General features: G+C 47.7%; 1 protein-coding gene across 7 annotated transcripts in view; it reads right to left on the bottom strand.

Annotated features, from left to right (window-relative positions):
• The window catches only part of CCDC92 (coiled-coil domain containing 92), a 52347-nt gene that overhangs the window by 10642 nt on the left and 15246 nt on the right, over positions 1-26459 (bottom strand). For 6 of the 7 annotated variants that reach the window (XR_795451.3, XM_019621009.2, XM_010720071.3 and 3 more), the window contains 4 exons: positions 6788-6944; positions 5590-5686; positions 5130-5225; positions 2951-3078 (listed from right to left, as the gene is read on the bottom strand). The gene's annotated coding sequence lies outside the window, so the exon portion shown is untranslated. Of the gene's footprint in view, positions 1-873; positions 1038-2950; positions 3079-5129; positions 5226-5589; positions 5687-6787; positions 6945-26459 lie in introns of those variants that run through there. The other variant, XM_019621010.2, reaches the window with a different exon arrangement.

Below are 26459 nucleotides of genomic sequence, written 5' to 3'. Positions count from 1 at the left end.
CGGGAGGGCGCGCGCCCGCCCCGCGCGCCGGGAACGAGCTGCGCGTGCACCGCGCTCACCGTGAGGGGGCGGGGGGTGCGTCTCCGGGGGGCGGCACGTGTACTTGCGCGTGCACATGCAAGCCGTTTGCGCGTTCGGAGCGTCTCCCGATAGCTCACGTGCGCACGCGTTCCCGCACGTCCTCCCGTAAGCACGGCTGAGCGGGACCCGGTGCAGCGGGAGCCCGGTGCGAACGAGAGCGAGGCCGGGATCCGCACCCCGCGTGCGCGCCGTGTCTCTGTGCTGTTTGCTGCAGGAACACGTGCGGTGGCCTGAGCTGGGCGGGCCCCGCCTCGTGCGTGGCGCGACCGTAGGATTTAGAGATCGCTTCCAGCCGCACCGATTCTGTGACGGGACGGAGCTCAGCTCAGCGCTGCTGGCACAGCGGTGCTGTGCTCTCTAGCGGGGTGCTGTGAGCATCGGTGTTTGCTTTCAGTTTTTAGCAGCGGCTCCAATAGATCTGCTTGGCCTTGCTCTGGAAGGAGCAAACTGCTCCCTGCAGCAGCGGGTGGCCAGAAGGGCTTTGCAGCCTTGACATCGTGCATTGACCGGAACGCTGAGTGCATGCTGCCCTTATCCATTAAATGTGCGCGTGAACTGACCTGCTGCCCGGCTGCAAAGCGTCGCCCCGTGGCTGGGAGGAGGCAGCAGCCCTTTGCTGGGTCAGCTCCTTATCTCCACCCACCAACCACGCGTTTGGACAATCCATTATTTTTCAGCACTAACTCATCAGGTGGATGTAAGCCAGAACGGTGACTGCACATTTCCTAACAATGCAAAGCACTTCCCACCTTTCAATCATATCATGGGCCTTTCCCAGGAGCCTGGGCTCACCTTTCAATCAGAAGATGTGTGATCAGAGTCCAAATCTGCTTTCCAAAAGCTCTTCAGTTGAACAGCTGAGCTCAGTCAGCCCACAAGACACAGAGCCCAAACCTGGGGTCAATAACAGAAGACCAAGTGGATTTTTTCTGGGGTGAAAGAAGACCTCTGACATCTACCTTTCATGTTTAAAGCTTTTGCAAAAACAACAACAACAACAACAGCAAAATCTATCAGCAGTCACTGACAGATGTGTGTATACATGCCCAGGCTCTGCCCATTGCATTCTATTGAAGATCACCAGGATAAAGGGCAGTGACCTCTGTGTTCAGGGAGCACAGTATGGACACACAGCCACCTGCGTTCTGTCCAGCCTGCTAGATGTGCTGTAGCTGTTACCGTGCAGTAATTCTCACTGCATACACTCACACACAAGCTGTGATTGCTTCCTTTCCAGTCAGTGATGGAGTGGCTCTGGAGGAACAGATTCTCAGTGGGAGATGCACCCTTGGGCCAGAGAATTGTTAAATCATCAGCATCAAGGAACCTCCTGCAATGGGACCTGACAGCTGTACAGTACTAGGCAGAGGCTGTGTTTATTCTGGAGTATTTGCCTGGCTAACACAGAGTTCTTTTTTTTCTCTCTGAGTAATTTCCAGTCATTGCTACCACATGGGTTCATTTCCATGGCAGAGGAAGAGAGGAGGCACTGGAGCTGTCAATAGCTGAATCAGTACCATCATCCCAGCAAGAGCTGGGGCTGATGCTCTCCTCCCTGCAGGGTACAAGCAGCAGACAGCACAAAATCCTGCCTGCACCTGAGTGAATTCAAGCACAGAAGAACTGCAAAACTACAGCAGGGGGTCCAGAAAATCCTCCCCCAACCACTGTGTGTTGTAACCCTGCTGAGTGTTCGGCACCCCACTGAGTCACCCATGGCTCCGTGCACAGTCCCACCACCAGCTCACGTCATAGAATCATAGCATCATCAAGGCTGGAAAAGACTTTTAAGATCCCCCAGCCCACCCCCACCGTGCACACTGAGCACATCTCTCAGTGCCACATCCCCACGGTTCCTGACCACCTCTGGGGATGGTGATCCCCCATCTCCCTGGGCAGCCAGTGCCTGTGCCCACCCTGCAGAGCTTTAAACCTTCTTGGACAGAGGGAGGGAGGAACACAGCACTCATTTTGCAGACGGGAGATTCAAGGCATGGAAATATTAAATAACCTGCCAGAGCACACTGGGAAACTGAGCTACACTGCCGGAGGGCTTGCCTCACATTTTGAGAAACGATCTCTATTCCCATGGAACAGAACAGGCTTACTGTTAGCTAGGGAAGTACAGATGCCTGTAATCTGCTTTGCAAAGAAAATGGGTTTAAACAATCAGAAAACAGCACCAGGATCTGAGTGTGCACTGTGAATCTAAAACACACTCTAGCCTAGAGGTGCAGCCTTCTGCCTCTACACAACTCAGTGCTCTGTTGTCTCCAGGTGAGAAAAAACAAACAGGTTTTGTTTCCACTTCCCTGATAGTGGCTGGCACTGACCTGCAAATTGGTGTCATGTGTGGCTTTTTTTCTTTTTTATTTTCCTTTTTCCTAGGCTGTAAAATAATTAGGCCTGTTCCCCAGTTAGTTTTGCTCCTTGCATCTGGGAGAGTTTGTGCTTGCTGTTGAGGAGCACTGCATGTCTGGGAGCTGTAAAGATGTCTGTGGTTTTATTACTAGACTTTTACAAACCTCAGGTTTGTGTTTTTATGATGATGACTGCTGTGAGGACATTTAAAAAATACTGTGTTTCACTTTGATATTGTGTTTCACTGTGCTGATCTTCCTCTTGAAGGTTCAGGGAGTTGGGAGTCACTGGCAAAACACACCAGGTTGGCCCAGGAGAACTCCTTCACCCCAAGTCCTACCTTTGCCAAGCTGGAGAGGCACAGGCTGTGTTCACTGATTAAAGTGACATAGGTCCAAGGTAGTGCAGAGCTGCGTCAGAACAAAGCAGGGCATGCTGTGGTGTTCACAGCCCCCTCTTACCTTAGACTAATGGTAAAACTGAGACATAGGGATGCACTGGCACTTGCCTGCTGTTAAGCTGTATCAAGTCTCTCGTTACCAGTTCGGGGGAACTCTAAAACCTCATGGTTCTGCCTTGAAGTTACAGGATTGTTTCCATTAGCTTGCTGAGAAGACCAGAAAGGCACATGGGAACCTGCAGACACAAAACTTGTGGTCAGTTTTGGCTCTCATCTTTTTATCGTGTTCGATTTCAAAGGAGCCCAAAGAACCTGGCAATCATTAAGGAGTTGGTAATACAGCTGTAAATTACATTGCAGTGTCCTGAAAAGAGCCAGTTTTCAGCATTTGGAAAGAAGAAAGTTAAACTGCATTTACTGTATAAGCTGTGGCAAACACTCAGCCCTTCCAATTGATGGGATGAGGATGGGAACAGCTTAGGTTGGGATATTTTTAGATGCTGGGAGTAATCCTGTATTATTTATTATGGTTTGGTCCAGCCACTGATAATGACAGTGCTGTAGTCACTGAGTCTCTGCCTTAAATAAAGTATTCATGGATGCCATTAAAACACTGTTGCTCATGTCCTCAGCAGATTTTGCAGTGATGAACTCTGAAATAAAGGTAGGAGGAAAGGATGCATGAGCAAGAGGCAGGAGTCACTGGGGGCCCAGTGTGCTGCTTTGCCTTGGCCCTACTGCTGGTCTGTGCCCTTTTGTGAGGCAGATCCCTTCTGTTGGCACATCTCCTGGCTGGGACTGATGCTGTGCAAGTCTCTGGTGCATGGAATAACAGAACTGAGATGTTGATGGAGAATTCTTGGCATCATAGGAATGCCAGCAGAAGATAATCACCAGCCTGAAGTCACTGGGTTGCATGAACACAAAGCTGCACCATCAGACACAAACCCCTTCTCTGGGCTTGCTGAAGGCAGAGCTGTCCCTGCTGCAGGCTCCTCTGTGGGTCTCCATGCATGGCTTGGGTGTGGGCAGAGCTGGGCTTCAGGGAATGGTTCTGAATAAAACTAGGAGAGATAGAAGGCTTTGTGTTTTGTTTTGTGTTTTCCCATACGGGGTATGGTGGTTTGGCATCTGCCAAGTGAACAGATTAAGAACAGATGGGAAAAGATGTGAAACCCCATTGATCTCTGAGGGATTATTTCAGAAACACAGAGCACAAGCACACGCTGGCCCCTTCTCTCATGTCCTTTTTGCAAAGACTGCCCCAAATGTGCTTCATGCTGGTGGAGAGCTCCTCTGCCCCTGCACCTCGGGCAGCTCCAATCTCTTGCCTCTCTCTGCTCTGCCCCTTCCAGCCCCCACCATCTTATGCCTCATTCAGGCTGTACTGGGAAACTGCTTATGGAGAAGAGCTGCACTCTGCCCAGTACACGCAGCCTAAAGGCACAGACTCCCTGACAACCCTCCTTTGTCTGCACTGCAAGCAACCAGCTTAGCTCCAATTCACGGTTGGATTACTGTCCATCTGTAAAACAAGTCAGGTTGCAAACACCACATAACACATCCTTGCCCAATGCTGTCCCTAGGCAGAGTATCACCACATGCATTTTTTATTTGCAGCCAGCAGAGGACACTTGTTTTCTTCGCAAAAAGCTTGCCCTGTGCTTGGATGGGAGAAGGCAAAAGAAGAGAGGATTCAGAACTTGGCCACATGTGGGCACTGGAATAGCAAGAGATGGGCCCGGCCTTCTGGCCCCAGGGTCTGGTGGTGCCTTTTTCCTTGGCCTTTCACAAGAAGCTTGAGATGTGCCTGCAGCACGCTGTAAATGTGGGGGTGGGCTGTGCTGTGTTCCCTGGGCCATGTGATGGCTGTCCTCTCCTGTCTGCAGCCCCCAGCTGTGGTGTCACCACGATTCATTCCTTGGGTGGCAAGAGGCCATGTGGGTGGACTTGGCATCAGGGATGCTGGTAGCAGCGCAGATCTCAGTGCAACATGCAAAGCCTTGGCAAGTGCTGCTGCTGAGCTTGAGTAAAGCTCTCTATTGCATGGCTGGTGATTTGTGGGAAGGTACCCAAAAATAAGAGGAACTTCAGTGGAAAGCCCTAGAGGTGCAGGGAACCTTTGAAGTACACTGCACCCACTGTGCTATGTAAAACTATCAGTTCTATCTGACCACTAAGCATGCCTCTTTAAACCATTTTCTCTAGGGATTCAATGTACCATAGGCAGAAAATACAGCCTGAATAGTTTTGCACCATGTTTGTGCTCCCAGAAATAAATACATACCTCAGGTCCTGAATGATGCAGTGGGAGATGCCCAAGGAGCCCAGATGAGTCTGGACTTTGGTTAACCATGCTGTATCTTCTCATTCCAACTGTCCTCTGGAAGGAAATAATTAGTCTTGAATCACAAGAAATCTTGCTTTTAACTGAGCCACCTGGATCAATCAGTATTCAACCAATCTGTACCACAAACCAGCCTTAATATATATCTCTGAGGGGTATTTGAAAATGGTGAAGCCTTCCAAACACGGGAACAGCACTTTGCAGGCTGCGTGGAGCTGAGCCTGAGCGTGGTCTGTGGACTTTGCACCCTACCTGGAGCTCCTATGTCCACCCTGGCTCTTGCTGATCTGATATACTGCAAGGATAGACAGAGCTACAAGCCACCAGGCCCCCTCACCTTCCAGTGATCCCACCTGCCTGTAACTGGGACCAGCTTAGGAGAGGAGCTGGAAAGACCCACCTGGCTCCATGATACAAGCTGTCTCCATCCAAAGCCAACACAAGCGAAACCTCTGTCACAATCTGAAGGACAAAATTCCAGCACGGTGGAGCACGATCTGTATCAGGAAACAGACAGGCAGAGCTTGGATCCATATCAATAGAGCAAAGGGCTTTGTTCAGTGAAGCCTGACCCTGCTCTGGCCATAGAAGTCCCACACTGGACTTGAAAGATTCGTCAGCTGGAATCAAACAGCTTTCCAGTTCCTTTCAGGCCACGAGTGAGATGTACCAAGACTTCCTACTCCATTAACAAAGACTGCTGGCAGGCCTACATTTGATGACTGTCTAAACAATATGAAGAGGTGGTGATTTGCTGGCGACGTGTGAAAACAGGCAACAAATCAGCTGGCAACATGCATGGGATTGAAGTTAAAGCAAAGCAAAAGGAAGATGACTTTGAATGGGCTCCAAAGGTCATGGGGAAACAAGCAAAAATTGATACAGTTCACTGGAAAACAGAGCAAGCAGAAGGAGCACTGAATCTTCTTGGCACTGAGAGCTGCTGGCATCTATTTGCAACAAATGTATTTCTGAGTTAAAAAAGAAATGGATGCGAAGGAAGGCTGCTGGTGTAAAAAAGATGAACTGGTACACAGAGGCCTGTCTGTAACAGCACTGGGATGCAGAAAGTGTGGTGCTGGGAAGGGCTGAGTGCACCAGAGTCAATGGGAGAATCGCCCTCCGGCCAATGCAGGGAGCTTGGGAGCCACAGAATGGGTCAGCCTAACTGTGGTGGGATGTCTGAGCAGAAGGAGAAAGTTGGGTAGTTTAGAGCCTATTCAGCTGTGTTAAGGTGTGTTCTCTGCAACACTACTGAAACACACGAGTCAAAAGTTTTCATCATGTGGCAGTTTGGTTGGCACAACATTAAATTATCCCTGCAGCTTGGGGCTGACAGCAAGTACTTTTCATACATAGCGAGATGTTCTAGAAAGGATAAAGCAGGCAGGAAAATCACACATATCCCCTTCTCTCTTGGCTGTTAGCAAGGGCAGAATCTAGCCATCAGAATGACCACAGCGCACACCAAACCAAGGGGGTATCACTGCCCCCAGCCATAGGCACTGGGCATTGGGGACTCAAGGGAGAGCTCCTCTTGAAGGTCCCAGTCTCAGGTCTTTAGAAATGGCTTGGTTTTGTATTGCCAAAAGTTGTACCTGCTCCAAGCCCCTGCATGTCCTCTGCCATGGGTTGTGAGTGACACACGAGCTTCATCCGAGGCAGGGACATCTCGGTGGTTTCTGGTCTGGGTGGAGGCATGGCTGTTGCTCGATGCCAATTCCAATTCCTAGCAGGAATCTGGATAAGTCTGTGCTGGGAAATTGCAACATAGTACATTGTGTTAATTAATGCCAAACAGGAAGGCTTTCAATGCACATCATCAAAAAAACCTTTAGCAAACACTAGATTCCTTCTGTCCATGGGTATCTCATAAAGAACATTTATATTTATGACGTGGCAATGGAAATACATCTCGAGAGAACACCGTCCAGCACACCCGTAACGCTGACTTAGGCTCAAATTGTCTGACGTGCGCAGAAGGGAGCACCATTCCGTTCATTCATGCTCTGGTGTGCTATTTTCACCACTGGCAGCTCCTGCTGCACTAACTAAAATACTTCTGATTCAGTTCAACAAGTTTTTTTTCCAGGTTTGCTTCTCCACAGTGAAACCACAGATCGTGCTATAAGGAGAGCTCCGAGGCTTGAGAAGTCTAGAGTTACTGTAGGTTGCAGTGGTTGGATCCGATCCTAAAACAATGAAACTGAATGTGAAAAAGACACAGATGGCTGTCGCCTCTGTGCCATTTGGAGTGGTTTTTGGTTTCTTGCCAGCCATCCCCATGCCACAGTTATGCAAATAGAAGCAACAGCGTTTGATGCGGCGATACACACATCTCTAACAGGCTGTGGCATGAGGGATAAAATAGCCGGGTGTTTCTGAAGAGGGTGAAATGATCACTGTGTCAGCTTCAAGGACAGAGGATTTGAGGACATGGGGTGAGGCAAAGATGGCTTTGCCGTGGCTCTGATGCACCTGGACACCTGCACGCCCATGGACATGCCATTCTGCAGAAGTCCAAAGGTCTGATAGAGCCTCAAAGTCCTCTTCTATCATCCTTGGCCCTGAAGAACTGCTTGCTTGTCCGCTCTGTGTAACAGCAGCTCCTTGGAACAGTGCACACTTGAGGTGCTGAGCCCTGCTACCCTACAGCCAATGGCAATGAGATCTGATGAGAAGAGGAATGAGAAGAAGCCATGGGAAAACAGCTCCAATTGCCATGGCCGAGCATCCGCTGCCGAGGTCCGGACATTGAATTGCAAGAAGAAACAAACAGAATTGATTCTTCCATTAAAAATGCCACTCTCTAGTGAGATCTCAGCAACAGAATGGGTTTTGATATCTGATAATTAAACTCCTAATCAACTCCTTTCTAAAAATGCCTTCTCAATCTCCTGTGAGGATTGGGAAGGCTTAGAAATTTAATACAATTCTCTGGTTGGGTTAAACATCAGGCAGGTTTCAGACTATGTTTTACTAGAACCAGATGAATTTCTGAGCTTGAAATCCAGCATACAGAATGCTGAGTGAGTTGGATCTGGTGGCCACCTGTCCTTGTGTTTGTAGTATGAGTAGCTAAATGAAATTCTGGAAAAAAGGGTTATCTTAAATACACACAGGATAAAGCAAATTGAAGAAAGCCCCACTCATTGTTGTTATGTGCATCTTCCCAGCAAGAGGGGAAGATTAGGTTTGTCTCTGAAGTTACATGTGCTCAAGCTCACCTTTTTGACTCTCAGAAGCTGAAACATCAGTCTGTAAGTTCTTCTTTAATTGCAACTTGTGAATTTTCCCTTAACTGCACACTAAATCCAAGCAGACATTATGCTGAGTTCAGGTAATTAGAAATGCTTTACTGCCAGGGCAAGTCAGTATCTCAGAAGGTGTAAATTGGTGCAGCTCAGTGCAATTCCTCACCCTTTCTGACTTGATTTGGGTCAGTAATCACCATGAATTGCTCTTTCTCTCTCTCTCACTCTCTTTTCATTCTCATATCTGCCTATGTGTTTATCCACCTTTGTATTTAGGTAGAGGAAGGGAAGACAGTTGTGAGTAATAGCTAAATAACCATGATGGATGTGATTTTTTTCCCAGTCATAATGAAAATTTGTCAGATAAAAGAACAGCACGAGAAGTGATGGCATAACATAATGCCCTCCTTGGAGGTGAGCCATCACAGAGCTGGGCCCATCAGCAGTCTGAACTGGGAGGAGACAGTATCAGGAGAGACAGAAAAATAGCACTGTGGGATCCCAAATGCAGAAACACAGAATCACAGAACAACCCAAGTTGGAAGGGATGCATAAGTATCATCGAGTGCAACTGTTGTATTCACTGATGATCCAACAGAGACAGCACTCGTAAGGCTTGCTAATGGAAATGGTTTCTAACATGCAAAGGCACCAAATTCTGGTCCCCAAACCCCATCTCATGCTGCAGGGCTCTCCTCCCTTTGTGTGAGGAACCACAGGGAGCACAAAGCGAAAACAAATTCAGCTTGTGTCCTCTGCCAGTTTTCCCCAGCTGCAGACTTTGCTCTTTGAAATGGAGGGTATCTGTTCTTTAAAAGGAGTTGTTTGTGTGCCAGTGAGTCGGTCCGTGCACCAAAGGAGCGATGCTGAGGATGGCTGCAGGGTTGGGCAGGGTGTGGGACAGCTGTGCAGGAGGAAGCGGCTCAGCAGTAACCACAACAAAAGGGACCCGCGGAGATTCAGGGAGTGCTCTGAGTGTGGGAAGCTCTGCTGCTAAGGGAGCTGACTGTTCCAGGCTCTCCCACCGCTCACCCTGAGCCCGACTGCTTGATCTTGCACTAAAAGGGAAATGTCTGCGACTGTGGTGCTTTGCTGAGGAAAGAGTCACAAGAAATCCCTGGCGGTGGCTGGTTGGCAAGGAGAGCCATGTGGGTGCCTTTGAAACTCCAGTGTGTTGGACTGTCTGCTCTGCTGACGTGCTTCTGCCATGTTAGCACACTGCTTAGGAGGGCCCAGCTCACTGCAAATGGCCAGGAGGGAGGAGGTACAGGCAGTACCTGTGCAAGAGCACCTGGCTTTGGTAAAGCTCTGCTATTAGTGTTCAAAGTCTCTGGCTGATACAAGAAAATCCAACCATTAGGCTGCTTTCTACCTCAAACAATTTTGGGAAAAGATTGCAGTGGTTGGACATTGTTGGGCTAAATCTATGTGTTTTACACGGCCATTTTCTTAGCTTTTTTTTTTTTCTTCTCAGAAGTTTAAAGAGATGCTTGTTTTTCTTGCTAATTCTTTCCTCCCAGGTGCTGATAGGGATCTCTGTAACATGAGGCCAGCTGGAAGAAATTCAAGCTGCTTTCTGAATGCTGTTTTGATAGAGTGCAGGGGATGTGTCTTTGAAGCTGCTGGGCTTGAGAGATGTCCCTGATTCAAGAGACATGCAAGAGGCAATTAAGCTCTTTCCCTAGAGCAGCCTTGGAGCCTGTACCTGTGAAAGCACAGCCACTTGCTGCTGTCACCCCACACCGATCAATGGAGGAAAAAGAACTGAGGAAGGTGTTATTTCTGCAAGCTGGGAGGTGAAGGGTGTTTGGCAGAGCCATCTCCATGTACAAGGGGAAGCTACAGCCTGACTGCTCTGGCTGAATGGCCCAGGTCAAGTGGAGGTGTGAAGATACCCTGCTTTGTGCTTTGCATCTCAGCCCTCTGTTAAACCCGGAGTAGAAAAGGGAACAAGGCAGTTCCCATCTCTCTGCCTTCCCACTTGAAATGGTGACATATTTCAAAGTCACTTGTTGAAAGCAGAAACTGCTGCTGGCAAATGCGTGAGATGAGTCGAGGCAATAACGCTGGAGCAGGACACTGGAATTGTGAAGATTTTCTTGGGGGAGATAGTTATTGTGTCTTCTGTTTGTTTGCTTTGACTTTCCTTTCCCTTGTAGTTCTTTTGCTTCTATTTGTCCTTTCCTGCTGTACCCACATGTACCCACCATGGGAATGGCCCCATGACCCTGTGCTGCAGTCAGTCAAGCAGCAGCTGCCCCTGGACCAACAGCTGTCTGTGTGTGGGGCAGAAAGGAGGCGATGGCCAGTGTGCCCCTATCTGGCCCATCTCCTATCCTGTCTGCTCCTGTCCTGATCCCTCTCTGGTGGATGCTCCTCAGGCATCACTGTTCTTTCCTTCCCTGTACCCTTTCTGCAGCCCAGGCTGAAAATCCCCATGCAGTGGGCTCCGGTGGTCCTGAGGGAGACAGTGCCACACACCCGCTTTATCAGCTTCTTGGGAGCAATAAGGGAGATGAAGAGTCAAGGCCTCTAGGGAAGGAGATTCAGCCTAATGTTTATATTACTGCTTCAGTCCTAGTTCAACTCAGAAATGTAGGGCTCTCCTCTGAGGCTGGCTTTCAGAACAGCCCAGTTGTTTCCTGAGCTCCGGCTCTGTTTGGCTTAAGCCAGGGCTGCAGGTTTCTGCTTCAGAGGAGAAGAGCCACGACAAGACTCCAGTGTGGTGGAAAGCTGACAAACCCTCATTTAAGACATTTGTAACACGTGGGGCCTAGGAAGCAAAACAAAGACAGCCAACAGCCAACAGAAGGTGAAGGGAAGAAACTGCACACGGGCTGGGAGAAGAACTCAGGTCTGCCCGGCTTCACTCCTCCCCCAGCTTCCCTTTGTAGGTATTTCCTGCGCAGACGGTTTCTATGCACATTTCCTGCACAGGTTGCACAGCCAAAGTTGCATTTTTAAAATTTTTGTTTTAAACCACACTTTGCAAAGCTAAAGAGTGTGTGTCAGGGGAGCACAGAGGTATCACACCAATGCAACTTTATCTGCACAAAGTCTAAGCACATTACCAGCCAAGTTTAACAGACTCTACATCAAATCTCTTAAAACATGCAATGGCAAAAGTGCACTGAGCACTCCCATGTCTACATCTGCATCGATATTACAATCCCCTGACTTGGGAAACAATAGCACAAGGAAGTTTCTGTCAGGTCAGAGTGCAGGGAGGCAATGTTCCCAGATCTGGATGTGTTTGATTTGCCATGGGTGCTCCCTTTCTTGTATGATTTCAGTGTTGAGGCACAACTCAGAGGAATCATGTGCACATCTCTGGTCCTGTCTCACAAAGTGGGGAGGGCCCGGGCCACCATCACCAGGGACACCTAATTGCTGCAAATAATGGCAGCTGCAAGTAGGGAAATCAGACAGACCAGCTCAGGCTCTGCCTTGTTTCTCTTGGCTCCACAGCTGAACTAGGACAACTTTTGACAAGCCTAGTGCCAAGACAAGGCAAGAATGTTTGTAAAAGATGAGGACCCCTCCAGATGATCCTGTCTCCCATATACATGCTAATTTACAAGTATCAAACACATATGAAGAGCTTCAGAAGGTTTCTGGAAAAGACCACTGGGATCACTGAGTCCATCCATCGGTCCATCTCTACCATGCCCACTAACCATGATCCTCAGAGCCACTTCTCCACAATTCTTGAAAGCTTCCAGGGGCACTGACTCCATGAAAGTCCACAGAAGACCCCATAGGAGTGGATGCCAGACTGGCCCAAAGGACGTGAGTGAGATCTGCCAGCTAATTATTGCATCAGTTGGTTAAAAAAACTGACACAGCCAGGGATGATCCCACCCAGCTGTGGCACATGTAATTAATACAATGCACAGAACAGGATAAATATCCCCAGATAAGATCCAGGAGCGGCGCTTGTATTGCTCTCTCTGCTTGAGTATCTTGAGGCATGTGAAAACATAAAGCAGCAGGGAAACCAAATAGAGGGAGTGTCTTGGCAAGAACACCAGCAGATGAACACATCCTATGAACACCTCAAAACCACTGGGGACAGGAACCACCCTGTTTGGAGCCATGCTCAGCATCTATCTGCCCCAAAATACACAGCATGTGCAGTGATTCTCAGCCCCACAAGGCTGTAGCACAGCAGCTCAACCTTTCTCCCTGGCCTGGAGCAAAGTGCCCAGTGAGTCTCACTCCTCCGACCAGCAAACCCTGACACCAGAAGGATAAAGCTGTCTCCTGAGTTGCCACCCTTGAAACCCAAAGTACAGAATGTGTTTCAAAATAAAGGCAGCTCGAGTGGTGTCAGTTCTGCTTGTGTTTGTTTCTATGGAAAATTGTTACTTTAATGTGAGTCATGGGAGTAATTAAGGGATAAATAGCAGCACTGCAGTTCGTCAACACCCTGGTGCCATTGCAAAAGCGAAGGGAAGTGTACACATTCCTACAGGGACACAAATCCAGCCAGGGCACTGGCAAAAAAATCATTTCAATCCTTTGGGCTTTGACAGTCTGCTCTGGTCTTAGTCAGGCTGGTGTCGATCCGGAACAGCCCTGCTTATGCCATTTAGCAGGGAATCAGCGAGATCAGGATTGTGACTGTTCAAATTTATGTCAGGAGGTACAGGACAGAGGAACCAGAGAAGGAAGATAACATACATGGTGGAAGCCCAGATAGATGTTATCAAGATTGCCCTGCTAGAACAGGGAGAGAGTGCAGGAGTGAGGAGTAGAGCTGTGCCTGAGCCGAACATCTGCAGCCTGAGAGTCAAGTGATGCTGAAGGAGCGAAGAAGAGGGATGCATTCATGAAGGGATCACCTATAATTTTGAACCACTCTGCCATAGATTCACACAAAGTTCCTCTGAAAACAAAGAAAACAATGCAGTGAGGCACAAAACAGTACAAGGAGATGAACTGGGAACTGGGCAGCGACGACAGTACCGTGTTGCTGCCCAACAGGTCAGTGCAGATGGAGTTTGAAAGCAAGATAGCTGTTGGATGGGCCACTGACCCTCGCCAGATAGAAGAGGGAGCCTCTATCCCAGCCATATGGCTGAAGCAGTGACTTTCCTGGCTGGCTGGGAGGCTGTAGCAAGTGGGTTCACGTGTTCCAAGTCATACTCCCCCCCAGAATTAATCAGCAGTTTGGAAAATATTTATTACAACTCCCTTGGTGCTTCTGCACACATCTCCCTGGCACAATGAAGCACTATTTGGATGTGGCCAATTTACCTGACTCCAGGGCTGGCTCATTCAGTGCTCTGCAAGAGATGCTTGCAGCCTTCCTCCCTTCTGCCCAGCAGTTACACCCTATGGACTCCTTGGTGCTGCCGGGGGACACTGACAGCTGCTGTGGAGGGGGATCTGAGAAGCAGTGTGTGCTGCAACTGCTCTATATTTGCACCTGTCCATGCAGAAAGGCTGTTTCTCATTTGAGATCTATTCTGTGGCCCCTAGCTTTATACTCCCCATTCTCTTTAGTCTTTGCAAATGACTTCAAGCAACTCCCTTTTCCACTTTCTAATAAGCAATTTAAATGCTAAAGGGCAGCTCCTCTACTGAAGGCAACTGAAGCCAAGAGAGCTGTGACAGTTTATGCCAGCTGAAGATTTGCCTTTAAGTAAATGCTTTAAACTTTCCACTAAGGAGACTAAAATAAGCCATAGCATGAAACATTAAGAGCAAAGAATGAACTCTGGAGACCAGAGGGATTTGGGAAATGAAATGAGATCCATCTTACTGGCATATTTCCCCCTCTGTCTACTTTTGGAATTTAAAAAATTCCCCCAGATTTGTCTTCTACAGACCAGCTTTTTGTTCACAGACCAGCACTGAGCAGCCTCCTCTTTCACACAGGGCAGGTGAGTTTTGGCAAGCCAACATATGAAATACAGACCTGGAAACTATTAATATCTTTTACTGCTGGTATATGGCAGAGTTGGTGCAGGTGCCATTTGTTTTCTTTAACATGCTTTTCAGCTATGCAGCTTGCAACCAAAGATGAGATGAGCAAGAAGATTTGTAGTTGGTGAGCAAGTAGTGGTCAACCCAACTCTGATCCAGAATGCTGTGACGACCATGCCTGGGTAGATGTTACTTGGGTTATTAAGCATGGGTTTGACCATGTGGCTGTGCTAGTGTGTTCATATGATGGAGTGGAAGGCAGCCTGGTTCTGCTCATTATGCTCTGGAAACCTGGGCTCTAACTCCTGACTGTGTGTTAACTCTCAATGGGACCTTAGCATGTCCCTTGAAGCTCAATTCTCCAGCTGGCTTGCAACCCACATTTTCCATGGACTTTAAATGGAGCAGGGGATCTTTGTTGCCTATGAAAACTGAGACTCCAAACACCTCAGCCTCCCCATGTTTAAAAGAAGGAGGAGAATGTTTTGAGATCAATGGATAAGAACACCTGCAAGCACTAATGCCTTTGTATCCTGCCAAGATACTGGGAGATTAAGCAAATATTTTGAAGGGCTGTAAGATCTTATGAGGCAGGTATGGGGCTGTTTAGTTTGTCCAGGATATATTTTTCCCTCCTTTTATATGTTTTCCACAAATAGGAGAAGTCAGGCAGAGAACTAAGAGACGCATCCTTTCTTGGTTTGGTTTCAGGCATACTGATACGCTTTGTGAAAACTAAACTAGGAACACCTGCAGAGCCCCCTGCTGAGTCCCAGTGGAGGGTCTCTGAACTGAAGAGGAACACATCTAATGGTGCCCTGAAGTTTGGTCTGAGTATCTCCAAATGGAGCATAGCTGGAAAAACAAATCGTTTGGGGAATGCATTGTCTGGCTGCACAGGCCACAGCTCCAAACAGGATGTAATGAAGCTAGTAAGAGATTTACTCTGAGAGATTTGATCCATACAGTGTTAAATCTAGGTCCAGTTTGGGGTAGTGCATTTTAAGGAAGATAATAGACTAACTGGAGTGTGTGCAGAGAATGAAGTGAATGATAAAAATGTTTTGAAAACATGACCTGTAATGATAGGTGGAAGGAAGTGAGTTTGTTTAGTCTAGAAGGGAGAAGAATGAGGGGAACACGATAATGGTTTTCCAGTATTTGCAAGGAGGACAGTAACAGTTCTCCACAATTTGGGAGGGGCAAGAAGATATCAGTTCAATTTATAGCAACAAAGTTTAAGGCAGGACTGTAAGAAAAGCCACATAAATACAAAACCCTCAGACGAGCTACCTAGAGGAATGGGAAATGTACATCATGGGAAGCTTTTAGGAAATGGACTGTAACAATTCATATGCAAACCCAGGTATCTTACAAATCAAACAATGGTATTTGCAGATGCAGAGATATCAGACTGTGCTGAGTATGGGCAGACTGTTGTTTACACAAAGCAGTTTTGAAAGTCACCCACGTGTGACAGCACTGAATATGAGTTGAATCATTCCGAACGAAATAACATAACTGGTGTGGAGGTAGAGAACAGCATTAATGTCACCAAAATTGCTTTCAGACCTCATCTCTGTAGCATAATGCATTCCTTTAAAATTACTGATGACAAAGGAAATTAGAAAGAAAGGTAATTGTTGTACTGACCTCAACAGCAGAGTGCTACAGCACCTGGAAGGCTTTCAAATCTGGCAGAGCATGCTACAAATAACCTACTCCATTGTCTGACTCAGGTAATGCAGCCTTAAGAGTTGCACATTTCTCTTTATCTCTCTCTGTTCTCCCTCTCATCTTCTGTGCCCGAAGAGTAAAAATAGCAACTTTATATGTATTTTTACACTCCTAATCACTGGCTCAAGTCACTGTTCTCACAGCCTTGTCTCCTTGCAGCACGGGGAACCGATCCAGCTGTGCTGCAAGATGGAGAAGGTTCAAGTGTGTCAGCTCCTGGTCAGAATGCGGAAACACTGTGACAGCAGAAACGCGGTATGTAGGTGGCTCACACGGCCAGCGAATGTGTCTGCAGACACATGGGCAATATCAGCAACAGAGGCTACTTGCTTACCAGCCCATCAGAAATCTGTTCCACGCTCCGCATGGGAAGAGGCAGCAGCACCTTGGATGAGTAAAGGCTGCAGGGTGCTGATATTTGGGTGAAAATCCACACCCCACTGTGTTACTCATCCCTCATCAGTCCTCCAAAATCTCCCCCTCCAGGATAGTTTTTTGGACAGCATCGGGATGAATTCTGCTGGAGGATGGTAGAACAGGCCAAGGAGTGAGTCAAAAATACCCACTCATTTGAGGGAATTAAGTAGTGTGGAAGGACTGGGTGCTATTAAGTTGAAAGCTGTTTGTGTAGCACGGCTGCATAACAAACAACCCTTTCAAAATCTCTGAATAAGAACAATGATATTTACTCCAATCTTGTAGACACAGCCTTGCTCTCTTTCCAAAGCGAGGGCAAGGTCTATGCACAGCCAGCTTCTCTTGGGAAAGGAGATCTGTTCAATTCCAATGTGAATGTTGCCAGAATGGGGTTCACAGTTGCATGATAGGAACATAGCAGTACTGGGCTAGGGGGATTTGATGCAAGCACTAACCTACTTAATCCACTGAAGATTGCCTGGCCGTTCTTCTTGTCTGCTTGCCAGAAGGTCTCTCATGTCTGTGCCTCACTGCAGGGATGCCCTGTGTTAGTTCCTCTTCCATTTTTCACTTCTTTTTTTCGCCTAGGAAACCTCCTAAGGCAGGACTGAATGTCCTTGAAAGCATCAGTTATAACAAACAACCAGGGGCAGATCTCAGCAAACGCTGCACAAGTCAGAGGTCACAGCTGGAACTGCTTTTAGGGGAAATTCAAAATTACTGTCAAAAGCAGTTCTCTCTCATTTTAATTGTAATTGGTTAATCTCATTTTATTTGCCTTGTGGCTATGGCTGTGAAGCTTAGGAAACTCTTGGGGGCCCTGCTCTACTCCCTAGGAGCAATTCTGAAGACTTCAGCAAAGTTGCACTGGATTTATTCCTTGTGCCACTGAGACCGCAGGCAATTGCTTGGAGGAGCCTGCAGAAAGGGAGGAAATGAATGTGGCAGATGGCTGTTCTTTTTTCAGCAATGAAGACAGACAAATGGTTTAACCCTCACTGATTTAACCCTCCTTACTGCCCCTCTGCAGTGAGCTGCCAATGATCCATGCAGGGAACTAGGGGACAGGATGAGTATGAGCATGTCACTCGCCTCATCCTTTCTTCTGGAGGTAGGCAGGGCTATAGTTGGTACAACTGTTCTGAGTAGGGTGCCAGGACAGCATCAGCTAGGATTTACCTCATTAAATTTGGGGAAGTCAGTGGGAGCAGACTGCTCCCGTAACTATGTCATGTACCATGCACAGTGCCAACAGGTTAAGCTGATCTCTGCAGCATACCCACACTGTCGAGCAGTGTTTGTCCAGGGGTAGCTCACCAAAATGCAGAGTGCAAGGTGAACAGACCACAGCCAGGCAATGCACCAACAACCTGTGCTGTGCCTGCTAAGAGTCTGGCAAAGACCTGACTGAACATGTCCAGCAGCTCATCCATGGCCGCTGTCTCCATGCCTGCTCCTCGGCACACGTGCGCAGTCATGTGGAATTTGCTGATCTGACTTGCAGGCAAGTCAAAAAGCTGTCGAACAGTGATCACATCTAACACCACTCATCATCACCATCAATTGTTCTCCAAACGAAACAGCCCATGTCGCCAAGCAAAATGCTTTGGAAGATACTTTTCCACTGGACATGCATCCAAAATAAATACAGGAAAACCTCCTTTTCCAAGCACTGCTCCTGACTACTTTTCATTTGAATCATTAGTAAAACCAAGATATACGCACACAATAGCACAAGGCTGATGAAAACCCACTTCAACATAGTGCCCCAGATTTTTTCAGAGATTAATAATCTTTGCTGCTCTCAGCCTGCAAGAAAAACATCCCTCCAGTCGATCCAAAGCCAAGATGATGTGCACATTTTCACACAGACTGCCCACGAACATCCCTCACTAGATGGATGCTTTTTGCAGCTGGCCATTTGAGCCGTGAAGAATGCTCCAGTGGGAGCTTGCCATGGTTTGTATAATCCAGCAATACTGTCAAGTCTTTGTCTGCCCTAACATGCCAGTTCTGATGAGACCCTGTTGCCGTAGCTTCAGGATTTCGCTTCCAGACAATGCCACGTTCCATCCCTCTACTAAATCTCATCTCATACAGAAGCCCAGGTGCTCTGCACTGGTGTAGAATGAACAGCCAACCAACTTCCCACACCACCCTCTCCTTCGACTGTACCACTTGCTGTGAATTCAGAAAGAGTCCTCCAGGTCCATGGAGCAAGCTGTGCTCCTCAAGGCTGGAGCTTAGTTTTACCAGGACCTGAATCCAAACCACACACAGCCTGCTAGCTTCAGTGGGTCCCACCCAGATGGCCCAGGTTCACTCAAAACTCAACCCAAGACCTGGCCCAGGCACTGCCAATAGCAGCGACTCTCTTTTTCTCCTTGCCTGCAGCGGATGTCCTGGAGAACCTGGCTCACAGTTCAAGACCTTAATGAAACTTATGGAACATTCTCTCAAGTGCAAGCACAGAGATGGCAAAGGTAAATCACAGGCCTCTAGTTCTTGGCTTTTGTATGTTGGCATTGCCTTTGAATGTGCTAAATGCCGTGGTCAAGAAAAGTTCTGTTCTGCAAGAAAGCAAGCTTTCAGACAATTGCTATTGTCAGTGGATTTTCTAATCACAGAATCACAGAATCACAGAATTGTAGGGGTTGGAAGGGACCTCTAGAGATCATCGAGACCAACCCCCCTGCCAAAGCAGGTTCCCTACACCAGGTCGCACAGGTAGGCGTCCAGGCGAGACTTGAATATCTCCAGAGAAGGAGGTACCTGTCTCTGCACTCATCCCCATTTCAGTGTGACAAGGCAAATCATACGACCTGGATGCACTGAGCTACAGTGCAAACAGGTGGGACTCCAATGATCTCAGCAGGCTCACTTCCAGTCCTGGCACACCAGATGCGAGCCTGCTTATCTCCGTCTATGCCAAGAACAAGGCAGCCCAGATCCCTTCCAACCCTGGCCATTCTGTGATTCTGTGATTCTCTTCTGCAGGTGACTGCATTTAAATGGACAACACCTCCTTCAATCCACCCTGACCTGGTTATGAGGTAAAGTCCTGCTGCTGTTTGCAGCTAGACTGGGAGTGTTTAGTTGTTAAACGTGCCAGAAGCTGAAGCTAGGGTTGTACTGCTGCTTGGAGAATCAGTATTTCCAGCATCTCCGGTCTTAATATAATTAACTTTCCCCTGTCTTGGATTGCTTCCTTTTCAAGAATGCTTGGCTTATTTCTTACAGGCTCTCTGTCTAGCAGTGGAAACAGCTCCGGCTCAGGGCCTTCCCTCAGCTCTCGGCTGTGCTGTGCTCGCCCCTGGGATGTTCCCTGAATGTGGCATGCAGCTGGTGGCCTGGCAGGACCAAACCAGAGCCTGTGCCAAAAGATGATCTTAAAGGTTCCTTCCAACCCAAAGCATTCTATGATTCTCTGTATGTGCTGGAAATGCCCAGGGCAAATGCAGTTTGTCCCCTGTTAAAGTAGTCATGATTGCTGTCTGGAAAAGAAAAGCCCTTTCTTTTCAGAATCTGATGCCTGTCCTGATGAGCAGAACTTGGAGGTGAGGAGCCTGGCAGAGCAATGCTTCACTCAACATGCCTGGCTCTGGAATGGGTCACAATGCTCTGGCAGCCCCTGGGCCAGCTCAGCGCTGCCTTGGGCTGTTTCCAGCAGGAGGCCTTGGTGTCCGTGAGACAAGATGGTGAGGACCTGGGGGAGATGCTGTCACCAAAAGCCTACATGTCAGCACGCCTCCCAGCCCTGAGACTTCCTTCTGTGCAAATCTCTGACATTTACTAGCGCTGCCTGAATTTTGGGCAAGGATTTCTTTTTTCCCCTCTTCTTGCTCCATAGCTCACTGCTGACATTTTAAGATCAGCAAGTCTGATCTCAACGATAAGCTAAATCCAAACCTCCTGAGGCTGCAGCCCAAATAGCTCTGTCTTTCACCACTTGGAAACCGGGGGCTGGAAGCAGCCTTCTGGGTGCATGAGGGCTGTGCCAAACAACACAACATCTCCAGCATCACCAGGAGCCTTCCCATGACCAGCAGCCACCAGCCCGACTGAACACATTGTTCAGACTGCTGTCTCATGAGCAAGGCTTACAGTGATGGATTATGTTTCTGTAAAAAGCGGAGGGAGGAGGTAGCAACCATGACAGTGACTGTGGTTGGTAGGAACTGGTTGTAGCTGCAAAGCAGAACATGCAGGGAAGAGGGGGCCAGAGCAGCACTGTGCTGCTTCCTTAGTGCTGACACCACTACAAACCAGAGCTTGGAAGAAATCTGACTTTGTGTTTTCTCCCCCTTCCCATCCCCAGCCCACCACATTTCTCATGGAACAAAAATCCTGCCTTTTGCCCAGCACTGCCACTGGAGCACTCATCCTTTGGCTGTGGCAGTGGATTAAATCTCAGGCCCTGAGAAAGCTCTTCCAAGGCACAGTGAGGATTTTGTTGTCGGGTCTAACCCATGTGGCAGCTCACAGCTGCCATGGTTGTGAAATTGTGCTTTTTCTTTCTGTTTTAGCAGCCCATATGAAGCAAGGAAAGCAGGGCTATTCAGAAAGACCATTCTTAATGGTCTGAAAATAAACCTAATATTTTTCTTGGCTTATAGAGGAAAATGGCTACCTTGATTGAAACTTTGTTCTAGCTCACAGACAGCAGTAGCAAAGACTGCAGATATGAGACTGATACAGACTCTGTTACACAAATCTTCATGGAGGCACAGTGACTTCTTTTACCCTTCTCTCCATTCTCTACTCAAAATGCTGCCTGTTATAGCTAAGAATCTTCAACAACTTGTTGAGAAAAGAAGCTTTGTCTCAGGTGGCGACATCATGAGCCACCTTTTGTTCTTTGCCATGCTGACGAAGGTTAATGAAACAGCTGGCATTTCATCAAGGCCAGCGCTGAAAATTAGGGACAGAGCTGCCATTAAAAATAACCAGATGCATGCATTTCTATCCCTGACACACCGGTCTTGAAATATCTCCCTCTTGGGCTGTACAGCTTCCAAGGAATAGCAGGAAATTGCAATTGTTACCCTGGCCAGAGAATGGATTTAATTTGTACTGTTTTATCCTCCCTATTGGAAACTATCCTCTGTTGTTTTTCTTTTTCTCCCACCCAAGCTAAAAAGAAAAGGGAAAAAATAAAAAAACCAACACAGTTATCTATAAAGCCTTCCATGCAGATGAGGCATGGCCTACCATAAAGCATGCATGTTTGCTTTACTAGAGAGATATGGATTGCTTGTATTCTGCAAGGCTTCCTGCAACCTATCTATACAGGTTGTTCTCCATGCAATACTGCAGCAGCTTAATGAAAGTTAGTTTGAAAGCCACTGGTTAGTTATTTCAACCAGTATACAAAGTTAATGCCAGTGGTGCAAGTATATATTTGCTAAAGAAAGGGCAGCTGATGAGAATGAGCTGGTTAAAGGGATTAAATGAACGCTGTCTGAAGATTATAGTTTAAAGAGTCTGCAGGAGAGGAATTAATTAAACTGACTTTTGGACAGAGAGGAGGAAAGAAGCAGCAGCACAAGTAACACTTCCAATTGCCTAGCAGCAATTGCCCAAGCAGAGGCTCAGGAGCCCTAGCTGGTTTAGATTAGTTCAGCAGGCATCAGCATGCGTGCAGTGGTGATGTTGCTTCAGTTGAAAGGCAGTTATTTGTTGAGTAACCATAATTTAATTGCATTTGATCACAAGCCTGTACAAGAAGGAGATATGCATTTGTATAAGTCACCTGTTTTCCTTAAGTACATACTGCTCTGGCTACACAGGTGGAACCAGCCTGAGGAAACACACACTGGGTAGGCAACAGAGTGCTGGAGGTTTATCAGGGCTGAGCAACACCAGACATACTTTTTCTTAAAGCATTATTTTGTACTCTTGTGACATCACAGTGGGAATATATTTGGCCCCGTTAAGATTAGAAAGATGATTGCAGTGATTGAGTTACAGAGGCTTAATGAATTACTGCTCATCAGCTGAGCTGCGGTAACTGACTCTGCCTGTTGAAGGCACAAAGTACAGTGCATTAGCTCAAGGCTGATTTCAAGCAGGCGAGGCATAATGTGATTACCCAGAGCAGAAGCTGGCCTGAACTCATAGGCTAAACCCTGGTTGCTTTTGGAAAAGTACCAAGTAATGTTAATTGGCTCCAGCACAGTGGGTCTAACAACTAATCTGGCTCCAGAAGCACAGTGATCCCCAAGCTCATGAGGAACAAGGCTGGCTGCTGACTTAGAGATGTGCGGTCCTGTTTCAGCCAAGCTCTGAACTCGTATCGACAGCACGGCCCCTAGATTGGCACCAGAAGCAATTTATTACTGACTCAGGAAGGAGGAATTGTAAAAAAAAGTGGTGAATCATTAACGGCCTGAACCTGGGAGGTCTAAAGGAGGTCACTGAGATGGATGGCAGCTCCCCAGCACGGCCATGAGGAAGCACCAGAGCTACTCTGCTGCAGCAAGCCACCCTGAGGTGACCTGGCCGGATGCTAAGAAGGCCGGGAGGCATGGTGCTTCTCTGCTGCTGGGAGCCATTACCTGTTTCAGCAGTGATCATAGCCAAGAGCTGAAGTGATCCCTGTTAGGCTGCTGGTGGGAAACGGACAGAGGATGGCACATCCCTCATCCTGTCTGTCACGTGGCCAAGCCATGTCAGGGCTGATAGCATCCCAGGACAGGGGAACTGCTGGGGCTTCCATTGCAAACATTGTTGGCTCATTATTTAGACAGTCTTCCCCATTATCTCGTCTGCCTCCTGAAGCTTCATTCTTCCCTCCCTAGAGAGGAACAGGAGCTTCAAGATAACCTGGTCATGCAAAAATGCCCAGAAATCTCAGGCTCCTGTATAATGGTATGAACAAAATTTCCAGCAAGAATAAAAGGCCCAGAAAAACCTGCATGGAGTCCCTACACAAAGAATAGTTAATCCTGGGCTTTGCTACTTGTCACAGTGCATTACACCTCCATACAGCTGATCCCCAGCATGGAGTACAGCTCCTTTGCCCAGTTCCAGGACTGCAGGCGACAGATCTGTGTTTGTGCTCAAGAGGCTCTTACTAAATGAGGAGCTCTGGGAGGATGGAGAGTAGGCAACCATCAAACCCTTTTGCAGCAGGTCCCAGAGGATTCTGTTTTCCTGCTATTTTTAAGTTGAACAGGATTGAGTTTCGCTGAAGGAAATAGTTCTCCTCCCTCCCACCCCACTCATTTCTACAGCACATTGGAAGAGCAGTCTGCTGTCTGCTGGAGGTTTCCAAGAACCAGACGGTCAAACTGGAAACAAGTTTGCTATCTGCAGCCAGAGGAGAACAGGGAGAGAGAATGGAGAAGAAATACCCCTAGCATTCAAATGCTCAAAACAACAGGGTGTATGTGCTTGTGAGATTCACCCTTCCCTATTCCTTATGACTGAGTAGAGAAAGTGGCTGGGGTCTCAGATGAGGTTTCTGTGAAGCCCCCAGAGATAGGATGTTTACATCCATGGAAGTTTCCCTGCCTTCCTTAGTAGAGCAATGTCACAGACAGATCTCAGGGAGCAAGCACAGTCATCTGCCCTCAAGTAATCTCTGCATTACACCACTTGTAGAGCTGGACACTTGCAACTGCACTCATCTGTGGATCTAATTCCTGCTAGAAATAAATTCGTTCAATCATTGCTCCTAAAATCTCCACATGTGTGTGTTGTGGTACCACCACGACACAGATTCCAGCACACCAATAAATCTGCACGTTGTCACAGATGTGAAATGGGTAGTCAGCACCCATGCTCTGTGGCTCTGCACAAGATGCACCGAAGCCATCAGACCCAAAGCTAGAACTCAATTCCCAGTACATCCCCTCAGGACTCAGAGAGGGGCCTGGCTAATTAACAGCAGCCCGTTGGACATCTACAGTCCATCCCAGAGTTCATAGCCCAGCAATAGCTTGTCTGCTCCTTCCTCATTCTGCTGATACCGATCAATTCTGCAGACACAAATTCACCCTTCCTGCGCTGGGCTGGGGCAAGGCACAACTCATTTCTCCCGCTTCCCTTGCAGTGACAGTGGGACAATACCATTGTTGTAGGTGATTCTACATGCCTAATGGAAAACCTACTGGAGACTAGCACAGTTGTATCAATAATCTCCTGTTTAGTATTCCTTCTGGCATGGGGTTTGCCGTTAACTTTCTAGCACAGGCTGTGTTTTCCATTCATCTTTTCTCAGCCAGGTGTTTGCTCATTTGCAGCAGGGTGCTTCAAAAGAAACAAAGCTACAATTGACAGGAAACAGAAGGCCAGTTTGCTGCCAAGACGGGTTCTCCTTGGGGGCATCCACAGTTGTAGAAACAGTTATTACAAATCTTTTAGCAGTAGTTCTACACACCTGCTAAAAAAGCTTTGAATTTGCTTTCATTGGACCTGTCTTTCTGATGTCCTTTGTTAGGCACCTGTTAGTCAAACACTGTTCACGTTCACATCCATCCAACACAGCCAGTCTTGGTTAACTACTTACTTCCACTCCACTCCAGTCCTCCAGAGCTTACATGAAGATTAAGACTGGAGCAGGATAACCCCCCTCAAATCACAAGGCCTGATACTGTGTTTCCTGCCTAAAGGGGGACGCTAGTGTGGTTTCAGGCAGATTCAAGCATGGCTTGAAGTGCAATACTCCCCTTTTCAGTTGCAGAAGGGTAGGATGGTTTGGTGGAAAGGTTACATGGTGGAAAGACGGAGAAAACTGAGCAAGACATTCAGGACAAACTAAGGAGATCAGATTTGAATTTGCAAAACAAATCCAGCTGGTGGAGGGAAGATGTGGATTAGAGCAGACAGAGCAAGAGTGCAGCTGGGAAACAGACCACAGCTATCTTGGAGGAAGAAAGAACTTTTCCAGCCTTCTTTTCCCTGCATTTTCACTGCAAAGGCTCACACGTTTTGAACTACTACTGCCCTCTTCCTCCTCCTCCACTCCCACATGGACTGGCTGTCTGGGACATTAGCTCAGCTCTACTCAGGTCCCCCTAGGTTCTCTCCACATGCAGCTCCCAGGCTCCAGTAACAGATAGCTCTGAGGCATAAGATGGACCTATCACTCTGTGGTTATTTCAATTTTTTCCCCTTTTGTCTGCTTTCTGGAGCCAATAGGACATAGATTGCCCAGCTTGGCTGGAATCATCACCAGGGAAAGACCAAAGTCATTGCTGTTCAGGCTCTACGAGTCCTGAACTCTCATTAGTAGTGCAACATTACTGCTTCAGTCGTAAGGATTCACTCTGGTAATCCCATGCACAATCAAGAGCTACTCAGCAGGATTCACACAATGAGCACAGGGACTCCCTAAGCCCTCTGAAAAAGCTGTAGATAAGCTGCAGCCAAGCCCCTGGTGCTCCAGCAGGGTCTGCCTCTCAGATAAACGGGCACAGAATCAGGGCTGCTGGTACAGCCCAGCCAGAGGCAATGGTATTCCCACATCAGTGATTCAGGAAAGACATACACACATGGCCCTGGGAAGAAAGAGAATTCTGCAGGATAAAGAAGAAAAAGGTCTGGAAATGCTGATGCTGGCTAAATATCTTCATTCAGAAGTGAATACTTTGTAAATACAACTCTTGTTCCTACTGTGTTTTTGCCCCTTGGCATCACAGAGGAGCTATAAATACAGGTATGGATGATGCCAAAATCTGGGGAAAGTGCTACAGCCTGCCTCAGAATGTGGGCTGGCACCCATGATGCACAGAACAAGTACATGCTGTTTTTCTCTGCAGGTCTTAACATTTCAAGGCAGACAGAGGGAACCAATGCCCACAGACCTCTTAACCATCAGCAGACATTAGCAGGACCTCATCTACATGCCTGCAGCTCCAGAATGTCTTTCCATGAATATTTCCAGCATGCATACTGCTAAAGAACATTTCTGTTCTTTAAACAGCAC

Source organism: Meleagris gallopavo, chromosome 17, assembly GCF_000146605.3.
Source record: "Meleagris gallopavo isolate NT-WF06-2002-E0010 breed Aviagen turkey brand Nicholas breeding stock chromosome 17, Turkey_5.1, whole genome shotgun sequence".
In the NCBI taxonomy this organism is placed as follows: Eukaryota; Metazoa; Chordata; class Aves; order Galliformes; family Phasianidae; genus Meleagris; species Meleagris gallopavo.
This window is presented reverse-complemented; position numbering and strand designations above follow the sequence as displayed.